General features: G+C 36.7%; 1 protein-coding gene across 3 annotated transcripts in view; it reads right to left on the reverse strand.

Annotated features, from left to right (window-relative positions):
- The window catches only part of LOC131436812 (Ig-like and fibronectin type-III domain-containing protein 1), a 380,038-nt gene extending 366,137 nt beyond the window's left edge, over positions 1-13,901 (reverse strand). For all 3 annotated transcript variants that reach the window (XM_058605742.1, XM_058605740.1, XM_058605739.1), the window contains exon 1: positions 12,918-13,901. The gene's annotated coding sequence lies outside the window, so the exon portion shown is untranslated. The remainder of the gene's footprint in view (positions 1-12,917) is intronic.
- Positions 13,902-19,673: the final 5,772 nt, after the last annotated feature.

Consider the following 19,673-nt stretch of genomic DNA (forward strand, 5'->3'; position numbering starts at 1 on the left):
GAGAACTCATCACTCTGTAATTCCAGAATTGAAAGTCGGAATCGGATAAAATTGATCAATTTTGTATGAGTCTTTTAATTAAAAACTTTGTTTATGGAATTCGATAAACCTAGTTTTTTTTAGAAAACAATTAAACTTTAAGAAACAATTCGATACGGGAAACGAAATTCGAGAATCGGTGTAGCCGAAGTCAGTTAAACTCCCCTAAGTCAGTTGAATTCCTTCGAAACCGTGACGAATAATTTTATCCGTATTTTTTCTTAATAGTATGAAGAAAACGCTACATTTGTAGAAAAAAAGATCTTGAATTCAACAATAAATAACTGAAATACAGGCAATTGTCTATATTCCAAAGCTTTAGTTCACATTTGATTTAAAATTTTCAAAAATCAATGTAGACATCTTTGAAAAATCGCAGTGCTAGTTAAATTTTTTGGGAACAAGTTGATTTGGTTGTCGACTATCCAAATCTGCAAACCCGATAAACCTGATTAGTTTATGTGAAATGGACATTTTTATACTAATCATCCTGTATCGCTTACACCGAAAGTCGGATCTGACTAAAAAGCAAGATGTTTTATAGGATCATAAGACCTTTAATTTGAATCTTAGATCGGCTCGGCTATACGAGAAAAATGATTTACATTATATTAATTTCGTTTCACAATATCATCCTGTAGTTCCGGAACCAGAAGTCGGATCCAAATGAAATTCTGGACCCTTGGTTGGGAGTATACGACTTTTCATATGAATCTGACCATATGCTTTCGTTCAGCACGTCAGTAAAGACATTGCACTCCATTGCAAATTATAAGTACTCTGCAAATAGCAGAAACTTTACGTCTGCTTAGCAGCTCAAATTGAATTGCTGAGCATTAAGCAATTCAATTTGAACTGCTCTGCACTGATGAATCAACTACTATAATTCCGAAGCCGGAAGTCGGATCCAGATAAAATTCAGGAGCTTTGTATAGAATTATAAGACCATTCTTTGAAATCTAAGTTATTTAGGTACGCATATTTTCATTTCTCTGCTTATTTTATCCCATAACTCCGGAACCGAAAATCCTATCCAAACATAATTCAAGAGCTATCAGCTATCACGTGAAAAGTTAGTGCAAAAAATGTTACATACACACATATACACTCACACACATTTTACCCTGTTACTTCCGAACCGAAAGTTCGATCTGGATAAAATTCAATAACTGACTATGGGACCAAGAAACTTTTCATTTGAATCTAAGATTGTGAAAATCGGTTCAGCCGTTTCTAAGAAATCGGAGTGATTTCCGGTTTGGAGTACAAGATCACTTTCCCATACTTCCGGAATCTGGAACGAAGAATCAGTGTATCCAAAATCATTGTATTTGATCATAAACTAACCAAATCTGTCCAATTCAAGATTTATACGGCTATTTGATTGTAAGCAAAGCAAAGCAAAGTCTTGGCATTACATTCCTTTTGTGGAATTTGGCCTTTCTGTTTCAACAGACTTCGCAGCCGATTCTTAGTGTACAGAATCATTGCATGGCTAGTACTATGGATCCTACTGACACTAAGAACCCTTGCAGGTCGGGGCTCGAACATACGACAACTGGCTTGTAAGACCAGCGCCCTATGCATTGAACCGCCAACCCGGGACAAATTTATTTGATTGTACTTGATTGAATTTTTCCGTATCATGGATAAAAACACGCCCCAGAAAATAAAATTTTTATACCTATCAGTTTGTAATTCCGGAACCGGAAGACGTATGCAAATGGAATTTTGTAAGGTTATATGAAATAGAAAGACCTTTCATATGGATTGGATGAGCGGGCTCTGAAAAAAAATCGAAAAACTTTGAATTTAAGTTTGTGAAAATCGGTCCAGCCATCTCCAAGAAAATCGACTGCACATTTTTGTGATATACATACATACATACATACATACATACATACACACACAAACACACACATAAAGACACACACAGACATTTGTTCAGTTCGTCGAGCTGAGTCGAATGATATATGGCACTCGGCCCTCCGGACCTCGGTTAAAAAGTCGGTTTTCACAGTGATTGCATAGCCTTTCTATATGAGAAAAGACAAAAAGTTGAAAACACGTTTTCGTTCGGCACGTCAGTAAAGACATTGCACTCCGTTGTAAGTAGATTAAATCAATATAACTATGGGATTGTTCCCAACAATGTTTCCATCATCCTCTGGTTTATATATGTCATATTCGAACGATTATGTTGCCAAAAACGAACCGTGCCAAAATTGATTCGAGGCAAAATGTCATGAAAAAGATGCTGTACACAGTCTTTTTTGTACTTGTTTGGAACAATTGCATATAACAGTATCAAAAATCGTGTTTCACGCTGCTCCAAAGCATTGCTTTATCATGCAAAGCCTAAAACATAAACGGACTTCAACAAACTATGGCTTGTTGGACAGCTGTTACAGCTGTGAATTCTAAGTCTAAAAACATATTTTATTTAAAAGGACAATTCTGACAGATATTGTAAAAATACTGGAAATTTTGACATAATAAACAAAAACATTCAATAGCGTTCATGGCGACGAGGGGACCTTTCATTTGCAACAAGACCAAAATCGGTCCCGTTATATCTGAGATCTCGACTTCTTTGATAACAACACAACAGTTCGTTGAGCCGAATCGATTGCTATATGACACTTTGTTTAAAGTTCGAGCGACCTATTTTTTTATATTTATAAAAAAAGGGAAAAACGTTCCTGATACATTGTCTTACTTTTTCATCCCTTTCCAGTCACGTTTTACCCCAGAAAGTTATTCAGAACAGGGATAATCCTACAAATTATATTACCCTCACCAGTATAAGAACTCCTAACCCTATCAAGGGATTAGCTGAGCCCATCATCATCGTTCACTTACGGGTAAATGTACTTCGATTATGTGAATCGCACGCTTCGCTTCACTCAATTATCATAATCGATTCAACCATTTGCTAATACGCATCCAATGAAACCGATCCAACCATTTTCCCCTCGCTGACACCTAGCCCCGTAGCACGCTAAACTTCGAATTGATTTTCTATATTAGTGCCCCTACCTTCAATTATCTGTTTGTTTATGTTTATATTGGGTGTTTGGTAGAGAGATTCCGATGGCGTTATTGTGCTGCGCTATCCTTTATTGTTGTGCCGGAGCTCGAATTCCGCGCACCGAAGTGTTCATAAACATAATAAGACCATTGATGGATACGTTATTATTGAAAGAAAATATTTTCCTGGCAGATTTTGCCAGTTCGGTGAAGTTTATCGTATCGGGTGTCAACGCTAATACCGACGAACAATAGAACAGGTGAATTTCTTGTATGCTGGTTACTTTATCAGAACAGTTGTCAGTTTTTCTCGGATATGGTAGCAATGAGTAATGATATTTTGTCCAAGTGTTATCGAATCTGACAATTTTCACCATTGATAAATAATAGCTATACCCGCGTAAATACAAAAATAATCCATGCAAAAATTTCAACAACATCAACGAAAAAACCCCGGTGAAAATATACTTTCCTTTAGCCTCAAGAATAAACATGCAATAACAAGCTGGCATGTCTAGTTACAACTTCCTTTCAGTTTTCTTTATTGACTTCGGTCCGGAGTTGTGGACGTTCGTAGCTAAATTAAGCGTAACTAATTACATTTTGCGCCTTAACGCATAATTACATTTCCGGTCCCTCCTCTGTCACCTGCTGGAAAAACCAACTCAGAATCCCCACAATCCCGTCAGTTACAGCACCCACATAGAACCGAACGGAGTGCCGAGATTTTCCACTTTCTCGGCAATCACCTGAGCCTGGTTGTTTTGCTGGCCTCCTCCACCTACCGGCAGCCAGCAGCCATGGGTGGTAAAAGTGACTGCTTCGGTTCGGAATTGGTACGGGCTTCAGTTGGATGGACTGGAAAGTAAAAGTTAACCCATCTATGCTTTCCGACGGTTGCTACTGAGTTGCTTTTTGACGACTGCAGAGGAAAAGTCCAACTCGGTGAGCATTATTACGCGCTGCTACCAGGCATCATCATCATCATCATCATCATCATCATCACCACCACCCCGGCGCCTCCCACATACAAGCTGAGCCTTGAGTTGTGGAGTGTGGTGAAAACGAATAACTTTCCAAGAACAGTCTGCGACCGAACGACCGACCGACCGACCAACCGGCAGAAATAGAAAATCTGTTGCGGCGATGGAAGTGGCAACGGTGGCTCCGGCTGCTGGAGAACTTTAATGTTTCGTTTACTTTCCATTATGTTGTAATCGGCCGTGCAAATGACTTTGGTCATCCGACGGGCCCGGTTCTCATTGCGCGCTCACAATGTTGGTCGGTTTGGTTTTTATGATCCCCGAAAAGGTGCTCGAAATACGACGACTGTTTGGTGGGTTGATTTTCTTTCTTGTTTACCATCGTTGAGTATGTTTCAAGTAAACTTCTTTGGGTGATCCTTTCTTCATTCCTAAATTTAATAACCTTATCTAATTACCGAGTGCAAAATTCATCCGCGTGACGTGAATGATGTATTCAGAGTTTTTAAACGAATATGGAATTGGATAAAGAGGTTCCGAGGTATGAAGCAGAGGTGGAAATAAGCCCATTTTGCACACGAAATTGTGAATCAAAAAACCGAACACCGTGAATTAAAAAATTGGGCAACAAAATTTAAATTGATATTATTTTCTAACCAAGAACGACGTTCGAGTGCTCCAGTCAGATGAGAATAAGCATCGCAACCTGTGCTAAATAACTCTCCGATAAGTCCCCGATCACAATATAAAATTTATACAATTTTGTAAGAATAATAAACCCTACATATTTTGAAAGTTGTGATCTATGATACTTGTTTAATTACTTTCCTTTCATGTTAGTAATTTTATTTATATTGAACTACTTTTAAAGCCTGATAACATCGATTATTGGAGTAAATTTTTACAATTTTACGAATGTTGATTCCGAAAAATATTTGAATAGACATATATATTATCGAATTTAATTCTTCAAGATAGAAACATCTGATTTCTATACAATTAGATTAAAATGAAAGGTTCGTCATCAATATCCAGTATTCAAAAATCTTTTAGATCTCAAACAACATGTAGGTTAAATAGTGGGTTGTGAGCGCAAATGTTTAATTAACACAGCAAACGACTTTGATTCGTTTGCTAAATAAATAGTGGTCTATAACTCTAGAATGGAACTGGTATTGATCAATTATAACGAATGTTGATTCAAAAGAAAGTTATTATGAATAGAATTTCATTAAGATCCAACTTTCGATTCTGCAATTCCTGAAATATGAGGTTTTTAACCTTATGCTTATTAACCTCTCCGGATCGGAAAAATTCCGCCAATAAAATTAAAATTGGCATATAAATGAACACAAAAAGGTTATAAATCTTCAAAAATGCTCTCACACATACATTTAACATTACTTTCTATGTCGAATAAATAAACAGAATCAGGAATATTACCAAAAAATATTGCGGGTTTGATTTTTATGCTCATTGTATAGAACATTTTGCTTAGAATAGTTTAGGCATCATTTTGTTAAATTTTGCATTTTATTAGAAAGCAAAACCCATATGTAGAAGATCGTGCAGTTGAATTTTACAGGCAGTGAAACTGTTATCTTCGAAGACACTCTTGAATCAGGGCTGGAAAAATCAAAATCAAAATCAGTGTTGGTGATTACCGATTAGCAGCGTAACCTTTGATTCTCAGAAATGTCATCGAGAGAATTTCGCTCTTGCACTGGTGTCTATTATATGTTAAATGAGTCATGCCGGGTTTTTGTTGTTGCGAAGATATCCGTCTCTCTTTGATGGAACTGATTCAATCGTGTAAAGAGTTGCTGGTGAGCGTTCTTTGATACGATAAAAGCCATCCTTGATCAAAATATCATCAGATCGTAATCACCAGCGAAGATGATTGCTTGTGATCTTTTCCAATAAAGATCACTAATGATCTGATCTTGTCAAGATCAGTTGATCAGTGATTTGATCTTCCATCATATAAAATCGGTAGTGATTTTGAGCTACTATTAACACTGATTCCTGTAGAGGAAAATCACATATGAGCAAGATCAGACATGAGAGCCGATCGATTTACGTCTAAAATCGTTGAAGGGTGTGAAAATTAGTGACAACAGTAATCCTACAGGAATTTTTAACTAAGGATAACGCGTGTCAATGAGACTTTTAAAATCGTGGAAATTGGTAATTTTGTATCTTTAGAAAGTTTAATGGTGGGTGATAAAGAATATTAAAGGAGCATGTGCATCAATTATTTTTGTCAATTTTTATGCATGAGGCTCAGTTTGTAACTTTCAGGAATGCTCCTTTAACAGTTCTTATCACCAGAGTTTGTAAAAATACTGGTTTGATTACGGCACGTTTGCGAAGTTTCAACACATGTTCTCGTTTGATACAAACCGTGTTTAATTTCGCCACCTGTTGTTTAATTCGCAATAAAATGAATACTAGACGAAGGGAAATGAATGCTAGATTGCTAGGTTTAATGAAAATAATTAGTTTGGATCGCAATCACATTGAAAATGTAAATTTTACAGTTCTCAGTGCGCAATAGCAATACGCAATGCAAAATTAGTAAAAAATATACCTCACCAAATAGTGATAGCGGCAAAAGATTTTGTTTTACTCCCAGCTAGTTGATGCTGATGATAATGTTCATGTACTGTTTGGATTAAACCCAACAAAACGCTATTCGACATGAATTTGATTTTTAGAAGTAACAGGAGCGCATCATTTGGCGCAGCGTTTGAATTGGCGTAGCAAAATCCTGCACTCCTGTTACTTCTGTATAGGATATTCAAGCTAATTAGAGTAATATTATTCAGTTGCATGGAACGCTTTGTGATTGGATTTTTCTTATCATTATAATTAATTTTCATTGCAGCATGTATATTAATATTATTAGCTGTTTTTTATGATATTACTCCACCTCGACGGTATTACCGAATAAATCTCAAATACATCACGAGGCATGGAATTTCGATGCGATCGACGAAATAAGCTCACCTAACGAGCATAATTGACATCGAATAATCCATATCCGAGAAAATTGAGCGGTTATCAGTTTTGGCGTTTACTTCACTTATACCATCATATCATCAAAACCGTAAGTGATAGCCAGATGAACTTTAATGAACACAGAGTAGCATTAAAACGATCCTAACTTTGTTGAAATGTTGTTGTGATATGTTGCAACGTAGAATACTACAAGAGATATTCGCGATTATGTTCTATCCAATCATGTACATAGTAAATTTTGAAAAAGTGCCCCATAGTGAAGTAAGAAGAAATTCACGTAAATAAAAATGAAACGCTATTTCAGTCGCGCAAAATACTTACAAAATTTTTAACTCTGTCGTGTTGTCATAATTTCGTGTGTAAGAATTATTATTTTCAACTTAGATAGTGATCTGTATATCTAGGGGAGACCGGAGCTGGTTGACCGAGTTTTACTTTTGGAATTTCTGTACTCATTCTGATTAGACTTTTTAATAAATGGTTTCCGCAGTTATGAAGATAAAACTTTTGACACATATATTTATTTTCTTTCCTGAGCCGAAAATTAGGAAACCAACAATCAAGGGCAGAGAAGATAATCGGTCAACCAACCCCAGGATTGGGTAGATTGGCCGAGTTTGAAAAAATATGCGAAACACTAGAAATGCATCAATGGATAACGCTTTTTTAGCGGAAAAAAGTTAGCGTTCGTTAGTGGAAAAAAAACTCACTCTCCTACTTTTTAGACTAAAATAGTGTCCAGCACTATATCCAGAAACTATATGACCAGGTGCTGACCAAGTTCGACGGGTGTCTTCTTATGGACGATGAAACCTATGTCAAGGCTGACTTTGGGTAAATCCCACGTCAAAAATTTTACTTGGCAACGGCTCGGAGGGATGTTCCAGAAAATTTATGATTTGGCAGGGCATTTGCAGCTGTGGCAAAAAAACAAAGGTTTTCGTTACAAATAAGACAATGACATCGGAACTATACCCAAAAGAGTGTCTTCAAAAACGAATTTTGCCGTTCATTCGATCCTACGACCATCCCGTAATGTTTTGGCCAAATTTGCAAAGCTGTCATTACACCAAAGTCCTTCAAGAATGGTATGCAGAGAAAGGGAGGGGTAGAGTTTGTTCAGAAAAACCTTAACCCACCCAACTGCCCCCAGTTCCGCCCTATTGAGAAATACTGGGCAATCATGAAGAGGAGACTCAAGGCAAAGGGAAAGGTTGTCAAAGACATTAATCAGATGACGATCTGGTGGAATAAGATAGCTAAAACGTTGGACGAAGAATGTGTGCGCCGCCTAATGAGCCGAATTCCTTCGAAACCGTGACGAATAATTTTATCCGTATTATTTCTTAAAAGTATGAAGAAAACGCTACATTTGTATAAAAAAAGATCTTGAATTCGATAATAAATAACTGAAATACAGGCAATTGTCTTTGTTCCAATTCTATCTGAAGCAAGCTCTAGGAATTCGGACAAAATTTGGATCAATCGGCGTTTACGATATAGACGCTTATCCGAGTCAGTTTGTGCGCTCGTTGGCTCGTGCCTTGGGAAGAGGTCCGACATCTTCAGTGAGGCCCACATCTGCAGCAGATTCTATGCTAATGGATGAGTTTAGTTTGGTGTCAATCGGAGGCAAATCCCATCAAAAACTTTAAATGCTAAGAGTTTTGATGACATAAAATATTGGAACCATATTTTTATCAACAATTTCCAACTTTTAATAATTCTTATCTCATATTTATATTTGTTAATCAATTCAATCAATCAGGCCAGTAGGTCGCGTAAAACCACATGGCTCGCTGTGCGTATTACATTTCTCTCCATGCTCTCTCGCAAATGTGCAAAATAACTCTCGATCTGGCCGAGTGGCCAAGAAAGTTTTGATATTTTCGGTTACAAGTTTGACTGCATCACATAAAATCCAAGAAAGCTGCCGCTTGTTTGGCAGCCTTTTTGAGCCGATTTTATTTCTCTCTCATGTTTCGTTACGCTACCAGGGAACTAAAATGGCGCCGACATAGAAATTGACTTACCTCCACAAAAATAACTTTCACTTAATTTTCATCGCGACTTCATGTATGTTTTTATGCACTAATCGCATCTAAATTAAATTATCTAGACATTGTCGGGATAGATTTTTGACCCATGCTTTTGAAGGCGAGATATTCTTTGAAAGTTGAAAGTTGCCGTTTTCAGCTATGCAATTCTTCCTTCAGAAAAAAAAGACTTTCCCGACCGCTAAAGTCAATGAATCATTCTGAAATTTTCACAGAATAATCTAAACTAATTTTCTAAGAGATTGTCAGTTGGGTTTTTTGATATTCGTCACCGTTTCTGAGAAAATCAGATTTGAAGCGTGAAAATAGCCCCCTAAAACGCCCTAAAACAAACTGGCCTCAGCCCTTAATATCAAGGGTTTTTACCTTTCTCTAAAAAAAGATATTAGAATTGCTGGAAAAACCGACTTGAACGGAGCCTCAGAGACCCATAGTGTAATATACCATTCGACTCAGTTCGACGAGATCGGAAAATGTCTCTGTGTGTGTGTGTGTTTCAATTTTCTCAGAGATGACTGAACCGACTTTAACAAACTTATGCTCGTTTGAAAGTTATTATCGGACCATTGATCAAGTTCGAAGACCAAATGGCTGTGACTTTTGGTTCCGGAGATATAATGGTATAAGTGACGTAACCGACAAAACAGGTTGTTTTTTACCGCTCTAATGTATATTTATAAGGGCGCCAATATTTTGGGATCACCTCTAATTTCGTAAAGCGCTATTATTCAAAAGTTAAAGCACCTCGAAAAAAGTCCTCATGCAAAATTTGACATAAATCGGACATGGGTAAGGGATGCTGCCCAGCGGTTAAAGTTTGAAAATTTTTTTGAAAAATTGAAATTAAAAAATCGAAATCATGAAATTTCCGAAAGTACAGCACAGTAAAGTGATCGACCGTGTGCAGTCGATGTCAATATAATGAAATAAAATGAAATTTTACAGCACTGCTAGTGACTAGTGACACATTGGAGATCAGTTAAAATAAGTTGAAAACCTGTTTTAATCCTCGTAGTAGTGTAATGATGTCTTTCTCAGTGACATTTCATGAGAAATCGATACAAGATCCGATGAAGTTTTTGTCAATCGGATTTCCAGAGTCGGAACCCGGAGACCGTCACAGTCGTAAAAAGTTTATCCAACCATTAAATGGCCTAGACTACAAGTTCAAATAGTAATTAAATCTGCTTAATTTCGAAATTCGAAAAATTTCGTGCTTATCTATGTGAAAATTTCGTGCTTATCTATGTCGAAAATTTTATGACGATTGGGCATTTTGACCTACATTTAATACGTTCAGCAAAAAAAAATATTCCATTCGAATGTTGATTATAAAGACAAAGACGTTGAATTAAAGCTGGCTGATTTACCAGCCACACACTTTTTCGATTGAGTCAACTAAACGATAACGAAAACCTGTGCTCCTGTTACTGCTTCAAGTAAAATTTCTAGTACTATTTTTCAAATAGCGTCATAAAACATTCTTTGTGATTGATTTTCATTTTTGTTCTTATTATAAATATAATCGGTTGTAATTACAGCATGTATGCAAATATTATTAACTGTTTTAATTGACAATATAACACAACAATCAGCTTTCTAAATTCAATATACATCGCGAAGCATAAGATTTAAATGCATGCCTTTTCAATTAAACTTCAATCCGTTGACATTCGTTCATTCTTTCTGCCACACTACCGTAAGGTGGCTATGATTTTATTCAACCGCAGCACCGTGATTAACCGAACCAAACACCGGTTTAGTTTTCGTTCTTCCGTAACGGTAGACGAAATTCAACAAAACGCACTGCGCGTTTCGTTCGCGAAGTCGGTGGTGTTTTCCTCTTCCGTACCAGCACGTACCGATGCGTACCGGTTTCGAATCGTCATTATGTATATAATATGAAATTCAATAGCAAACTTTGGAACTGCAAAAGTTTGCGAAAACTAGTTCAGCCATCTCTGAGAAAAGTGAGTAACTATTTTTTATTTTTTTTTTGCGCATATCACTCTGTAATTCTCGAACCGGAAGTGGGATCGGCCTAAAATTCATTAGCGGTCAATGTGACAACAAGACCTTTCATTTTAATCTGAATTTGTGAAAAGCCTTTAAGTCATCTCTGAAATTAAGTGACATTATTTGTCACATACACACATACACACACATACACGCACAGACATTTGCTCAATTTGTATATGACAATCATGTCGGTTGAAAATCGGTGATCATAGTGATTGCATGGCCTTTCTAAAGACTGTCCCAGAAAGTATGGATGCAACCAAAAACCGCTGCCATTTCGCAATGGTTCAGAATCTGTCAATTTTTATGGCTGCGTCCTGTTGTTTACACCCTTCTCTAACCACTTGTGCAGTTGTTTATTCGTTTTCATTAGTTTGCGTGGACTTTCAGCAGAACAACGTCGAAAAATTGTGTACAAATGGTGCACAGAACGCGGACTGTCACTGAGAAATAAAAGCAAAAATGGAAGGAGTAATTGAAAAAGCCGTGCGAAATGCAATCATGAAGCTCGGTGAGGATAACACCTTTGAGGATAAACCGAAAACGGGTCGAAAAAAAGGTCCTGCTAACCCTCAGTTGGATAAACGTATACTGAAGGCGTTCGAGCAAAAGAAGGAGGTTTCTGTTCGGGATGTGGCCAAAAAAGTGGGCACTTCGAAGTCAAATGTTATTCGTGCTAAAGAACGTTTGAATCTTCGAACCTATAAGAAGCAGAAACAACCAAAATGTAGTCCGAAACAAGAAGCATCGATCAGGCCGAGGGTTCGAAAGCTGTACAATACGATTGTTGCTGGAAATTTGAACTGCATAATCATGGACGACGAAACCTACGTGAATCTTGATTATAAATCCTTGCCGAGACCACAATATTATACAGTGCGAGAAGGGCAAGTGTTAAACCAGTCCGAGACATCGATAGAAGTCGAAAAATTTGGTAAGAAAGCTATGGTCTGGCAAGCAATTTGTAGCTGCGGTAAGATTTCGAAACCCTTCATCACCACTGCTTCAATGAACAGCGAAATATACAACAAGTAATGTTTACAAAAACGACTTCTACCCACGATTCTAAGCCACAAGGATCCTGTTGTCTTCTGGCCAGATTTTGTTTCTTGCGGTAGAATGGTACACTACCAAAAATGTCGCTTTAGTCCCAAAAGACATGAATCCACCAAATTGCCCACAACTTCGACCAATTGAGAAATTTTGGGCATCAACGAAGGCACATCTTAGGAAACATGTCTCGGTAGCCGAAACCATTCAACAGTTCGAAAAAGATTGGAAAAAGCAGCAAAACTTGTCGGAAAAAAGTCTGTACGGAATTTAATGAGGAACGTTCGCAAGAAGGTGCGTCAGCTAGTCGACAATGGCTAAGTGACAAATGTTGGGAATAACATTCTGTTGTTGTAGTCTAATATTATCAGTATATCGCATAAAATTTGAATGTCTAACACTTGTGAATTATTTACAGCGGAATCAAAGTGCGTCAATACTTTCTGGGACAGTCTTTAATGGACTCATAATCGCATTGTTATACTTAAATGTTAACCCAATTGTTTCAAAATAAGACTTTTTCGCTTCGATTATAGGGCCCTAAACTGTTTAATGTTCTGACCCTATGTGGGGGATTATGAATCGAACCCAGGAGAACGGTGTAAAAACCATCGCTCTTTCCCATTTCCTTTAAAATAAGGTTTAGCAGTACACTCTAAATATATGGTGATTTCTGTACGTTTCTAGGAATAACTAGTAGCATCATACTTACACTTACAGCTATTGAAATACAGCTGCACTAAAATCGGTTCGCATGAAAACGATCGAGTTACGATTGTTAAGATTTAACAAGCCCAAAACTATCTAGTCCAGAAGTCACTACTAAACAGCTTTTAGTCCAACAACAATCCGAAAACGTATTGATTTGTCGAAGCACTCTTTCCGTTAACTCGCACGAGACGGGTCTGTTTAAACTGGATTCAACTTGATATTCGAAAACAAATGTGTATCATAAATTTCCAATTACACTCGATTACGATGCGGGATTCTCTCCTTATCCGTTTTAAATCCCTATGCCACTGAAGTTGCCCCACCAACACAGATCCCAAGCTCCGAGGTGAAAGGGTAATCGTAGCAAAAACAAACTGGAGCCAAATCAAATAAACCGATCCGCAAACGGTTACAAAAACACTCTTCAACTTCAATAATATATCGGTATTACGGTGCCGGTGGATTTCGATGTTCAGTGTGAAGTATACTTATTGGACCCTAATTTCACTCACTACCAAGTTAAATGGGCTTTCTTGATTCGATTCGTCGTAATAATCCTTCGCACGTTTCAGAAATTGATGTGAACACTGTAAAGCACCAGGTGGCTGCTGAAAAATTCATCCACTATAAATAAGTGATCAACAATTGTGGGCCTTATCCTTCTTTATCACTGCAAATCTCAGCCAAAGCACTTTTTACTAGTCAAACACTTCCTGCGCGTAAGGTACGGGAAATGGTAGTTATTATTTTCCTCAGCACACTTCCACTGACGACGGGAAAAAAAAAAGGTTTGCTGAACCTTAAAGGTCTCGTCGAAGCAACCCGCAACCGAAGCTCGCAAAAGGTGCTCTACTTCACCTTCACCTTACCACACTTCACTTTGCCTACCGTACGTAACAAAACCGCCAACAGCAGAAGAAACTTCACTATCAGAACAATTACACCGCTGGGAGGGAAAACGAATCGGACTAGATCCGCGCTCGACAGAATCTCAACGCGAACTGAACAGCGCTCTGAGCAAAGCCAACTATTTTATAACTTTCCTGTGTGTCGGTTGATCCTCCACGGTAGACAGGAGCAAAAGCAGCTGTTCGTTGGTAACCAACAGACCGATATCAGAGTGGGTGGTTGGGCGCTAGAGAGCGGATATGGTGGCAGAGCAGAGCGTAATCCAAGCGTCCATCATAATAAACAAACCAACCATGGGGGAGCGTTTCTACCGGGAATTATTTGTGCTAAAAGATCGGCTACTTTTGTTCATCAACAAACCGAATACGAAGTGTCAGTCGCATTTTGCATGGAAAGAAACAAATTGATTTGTGAGACTTCGGTTGAAGCGGGAGTCCCCTTCTCCACCCACCAGCGTCACGAGAGACGAAATGAGTGCAGTCTGCAAACAGCTGACGAATGTTTTGAACGAGCACGCTGAGAAAGGTGAGCAAATGTTGTGGTGGTTTTGGGGAGCATGCTCATTCGGAATGAGAGATGTAAACAAACACCGGTAAAATATCCGGTTGTTGGCACCGAATAGTGACTCGCATGTCTTTTGATATTATCGGTTAGATGACTAACTGGAAATAAATTTAGTTTCAGAAAATATTTTGCAATTTCAAAAGCTTTAGTTCTAGAATTGTTCGAATTTTCGTATTATAAATCTTTTGTTCTGTAATACTACTATGTTATAAAAATAGCCGGAGTCGGTGAAATTTAAATTTTATGTAACGATTCCCCCATTCATCTCAGCTCCAGTAGTCATCTCATATACGAAAACCATTAGTATTAGTATTGACTTAAACTGCCCATACTCGCATATCAGTCGCCAATTTTGAGTTAGCTTGAGGAATGAAATCTATCCTCAATATTTATTCAAAAATTGCAATAAAAGTGGAGGGTTTGTTCAGTAAAATCAAAAATGTGAACAAAATATCAACTCATGTCTATCCCATATGCAAAGTACCCGCATATCAGTCCCATTCAGTGAAAATTTCAATAATTTCATTTGTTGCAATATTGGAATAGTAAAGGTGTATTACCGATATTGCAAGTAATAATAACATGATTTAGCATTAGGTAGCACAATAAATCAAAAAAATCGGAAATAAAATTTTAATCGTCTTTTTCTCGACATGCCTATTTTCCATATGGGACTGATATGCAAGTATGGGCAGTGAAGGGTAAGATGAAAATAGGTGCTTAGGGGCTGTCCATAAAAGACGTCACACCGCAAGGGGGAGGGGGGTGTTTCACAAAACGTGACCTTTTGTGACAGGGGGGAGGGGGGAGGGTTGTTGGAATGTGACGCCAATATTTTCAATGGGCGCATTTTTGAAATACCTAATTATATTACTGCTTTGCCTTATTTCCTGTAAAAGTCTCCACAATAAACGTTTACATTCTATAGGAAAACGTGGATTTGTTGATGTAAAAGCGTCTTCTTGTAAATTCGGAAATGAATGATGCTGGAAATCATTTCTGCTATGATCAGCAAAAGTGCACGGAGCTGTGAGTAAGTTAGCGAAATTAATAAATCTTGCCTAATATAAGAAAAAAAGTGCCTTCCAACGGTTTAACTTAAGTTATGCACTGACCATTTTAGTCAATGTATATGAGTTTGGGTGCACCAATCGCTTGGAATTATGGATTTTTTAACCTTAGGAAATTTTATGATAGGTAGTAAGCAGATGTGGAATATAAACCAAACAAAGAATGAAAGAATTTTGTAAAGTTTGTTTGGTCGGTCGCATTGAAATTTCTTGTTTCTTGATGTATTTAAAATTCATTCAGCAATACCATGTTGGCGGAGTAATATCAATAAAACCAGCAAATAACATTAACATACATGCTGTGATTATCAATAATTATAATGATAAGAAAAACATTTTCAATCCTAAAGCATGTCATGCAGCTGATTCATTTACCTTGTTTAGCTTGAATATCATACACAGAAGTAATAGCCCGGGTAGAAGTAATTTGCTAGCCAATTATTAAAACCAAACACCTCAATGGTAGAAAATAACATTATTTCGTTTGAAATAAGAGTTAAAATATCAAAAAGCCTGCATGAGAAAATAGCAACAAAATATAAAATTCTACCACTGTAACTTCAAAGTAAGAGCGAATTTTTCAGTACACTGAGGTCTTTTTTTATGCGGTCTTTTTTATGCGGTTTTTTTTACGCGACTTTTTATATGCGAATTTTCAGAGTTATGCGGTTTTTTTTTATGCGAAGTTTCGAAGTTATGCGGTTTTTTTTATGCGAATTTTCAGAGTTATGCGGTTTGCCCTTCTGCGGTCTTTTTTTTATGCGAAGTTTCAGAGTTATGCGGTTTTTTTTTATGCGAATTTTCAGAGTTATGCGGTTTTTTTTATGCGAATTTTCAGAGTTATGCGGTTTTTTTTTATGCGGTTTTTTTTATGCGGTACGTAAATTCGCATAAAAAAAGACTTCAGTGTAATCTGATTTTCTAGCATTGAGAATAGTATATAATAAGAATTTCTTTTATCTTATTCTGATGCAGTATATTTATTTATTTATTTCGTCAAGCAAATGTAGACTACATATAAATGGTTTACAATGTTCACTTAGATACTTCACATTATTTCTACGACTAAGCTGGAATTTCATTTCATTTTTAGACATACCAAGGCCAAGATGTTCGCAATATTGATTGTAGTGGCGCATTATTCGATTGATTGGGCTATATTTTGCATAATTTGTTCTAGTGTTTCTTCCTAAAAATAATTTCCTGGTTCGTAATTGACGGCTAGGTGTATAAAAATTTAACTGCGATAATAAAGAAGGTGATTGAATGCGTTGAGAAATAATGTCGCTGATAAAATAAAGCATTGTAAGGTCCCGGCGTTCTTTAAGTGTTTGAATATTGATGAGCATGCAGCGTGCTTCATATGGTGGTAAAGGAAATGCTGTCCAGTTTAATTTACGAAGTGCATATAAAAGAAATTGTTTTTGAATAGATTCGATGCGTTCTTCGTGAATAATATTGTATGGATTCCATGCTAGGCTGCAATATTTTAAAATAGTTCTGACATATGTACTGTATAATATTTTAATTGTGTATGGGTCCTGAAAGTTATGACTGAAGCGTTTAATAAAGCCCAGCATGCTATTTGCTTTATTGATTATGGTATTGTAGTGTTCCACAAAAGTGAGCTTGGAGTCTAAGATTACGCCTAAATCTCGAACAATTTTACATTTTTCTACAAGTTGATTTCCTAGATGTATGTTTGTGGATATAGTTTCATTTTCCTACTGAAAGTTATTGAGTTATATTTTTTTACATTGAGTTGGAGTAGACTTTTGCAGCACCAAATGTGGAATAGATTGATTTCGTTCTGGAATATTACAGCGTCGTTGATATATTTCAATTTCCATGAAGAGTTTCATGTCGTCTGCATATATAAGCTCTTTTAGATTTTTTAGTATGAAGGAAATGTCGTTTTTATTTGAAATGAAAAAAAGAGGCCCTAGGTGAGAGCCCTGAGGTACGCCAGATGTTACATTAATTGGCTCAGAGTTTATGTTTTGGAAGCGAACTACTTGTACACGATTCGTTAAGTATGATTCAAGCCACTCCAGAAGGCTATGCTCTATGCCATATTTTTGTAGTTTGTATAGCAGTAATGATGTGTCTGTACGTTCGAAAGCTTTACCAAAGTCGGTGTAAAGAGTTTCTACGTGGTTGCCAGCGTCCATTGCGTTCAGAGTGAATGTCACAAATTCAAGGAGATTTGTTGTAGTTGAGCGGCCTTTGAAAAAGCCATGCTGTTTGTTAGTTATTACGTTCTTCAGTTGTTGAAAAAGTTTTTCGTTTACAATTTTTTCAAATAATTTTGGAATGCATGAGATAATGGCTATTCCACGGTAGTTCCGAATGTTAGATTTTGCACCAGATTTAAATATTGGTACAAGAAAGGAAGATCTCCATGCTTTAGGAAAAGTACATTTATTATGTGATAAGTTAAAAAGTAGTTGTAGTGGTAGTGTAAGTTCTTCAGCAAGATTTTTTTTAAATATTGGTGGTATACTGTCAGGTCCAGGCCCATTTGAGGCGTCTAAGTTTTTCAGTGCTGTCGAAATGTCATGTTCTGATAGATAGTTTACAGAGATGGAGTTGGAAAATGCAGGTATGAAAGAAAGGTATTCACGGTCACGGTCAGTTTCTGAATACGATGTATATACTTCCTGAAAAAAGTTTGCAAATTGTTTGCAGATTTCTGTACTATTTTTTTCCTACACGTCCGTCGAGATGCATTTGAGATGGAAAATTATTGCTTTTTAGTTTAGTTTTCGTGCAGTTAAAAAAATTCTTAGGACAAGTCTTAATTTCGTTTCCAATTTTGCGTTTATATTCTTCATGTGCTGCATTTATGGCTGTTTTGAGTTGATTGCAGAGGTCTATGTAGTTTTGAAGATGAGTGTCACTTTTTTCTTGTTTGTAAATTTTGTGTGCTTTCTATTTTTCAAATGTTTCAGTTATGAATTGAACAATACAGGTAATTTGCTATTATAATTTTTTCTTCTTCGTTTCTTCGGTAAAGTTTCTGCTAATATATTGTTTACAGTTTGATAAAATTTTTCTGCTTCGTCGTCGACATTTCCTTCTATACTCAATGCATTTTGCCAATTAATTATATTTAGTCTACACTTGACTTCTTCAAAGTCAATTTTTTTTGTATTCCGGCACTTCCTCATACTCCAAGCGATGCATTGTGTGAAAATAATGAATATTCAATTGCGGTGTGAAATGCTTCATTTTTCCATAATGGCTGGTTTGATGCACTCACACCAAAAGTCTTCTGTGCAATTTTTGAAAAGAAGATCTTAATATGAATTCTGTCGATTTTTTACTTGATGCAGGCCAAAATTAGAAATTTTGTCGAAAAAGTAATGCAATGTTGCGTTTTCTCATACGACTGGAAGTAAGATGGATTCATTTTCAATGTGAGAAATTCAGTCCGCGTGACGTTGGTTGAAGTCGCCAAAAATATGAAGCTTTACTTCTGGTTCCATATTCGAAACGACTGTGTCTAAAGATTGGAAGAATAATTCAAAAGATGATTTGTTTAAATTCCGGGGGGGGGGGGAGTAGACGGAGCAGAAAATATGAACTTCCCCCGATATTGAGTCTTTGGCCCATACATGTTCAAATTCTTTAAATTTAGGAGTAAGAATTTCTGCTTTATAATAAAAATTATCAAAAAAAACCGAAACCCTGATTTTTTTAATTAAATTTTGTTGATTAATTTTGAAATTATTGAGAAAAAAATCAAATTTTTTTCCGTGTATATTTTTTTAGAGTGCCCTATTGATTCCCTACAACTTCTTCCTGGACGCCATTCTTGTACGATGAACGGTTTCCGAATTACAACGAGACCCGTAAACTGTTTTAGCTGTAACTTCTTCATTTTTCAAAAGGCACGGATGAGATAGCCATCAATCTGTAGGTTTTAATAACAGCTTTTAAATAAAAATTATCAAAAAAAAAATTAAAACCATGCTTTTTTTATTTAACTTTTCCGGATTATTTTGTAATTATTGAGAAAATGTTTTTCAGTGTATATTTTTTTTAGAGTGCCCATTCGATTCCCTACAACTTCTTCCTGAACGCCATTTTTGTACAATTAACGGTTTCCGAGTTACAACGATTTGAAAAAGGCAATTTTTTTGAAATGCAAAAATACATACGCCCTTTTTAAAAATCAGTCGTGAGTCGGATTGACCTCTCCATCGGTTCAAAACTTA

Source organism: Malaya genurostris, chromosome 3, assembly GCF_030247185.1.
Source record: "Malaya genurostris strain Urasoe2022 chromosome 3, Malgen_1.1, whole genome shotgun sequence".
In the NCBI taxonomy this organism is placed as follows: domain Eukaryota; kingdom Metazoa; phylum Arthropoda; class Insecta; order Diptera; family Culicidae; genus Malaya; species Malaya genurostris.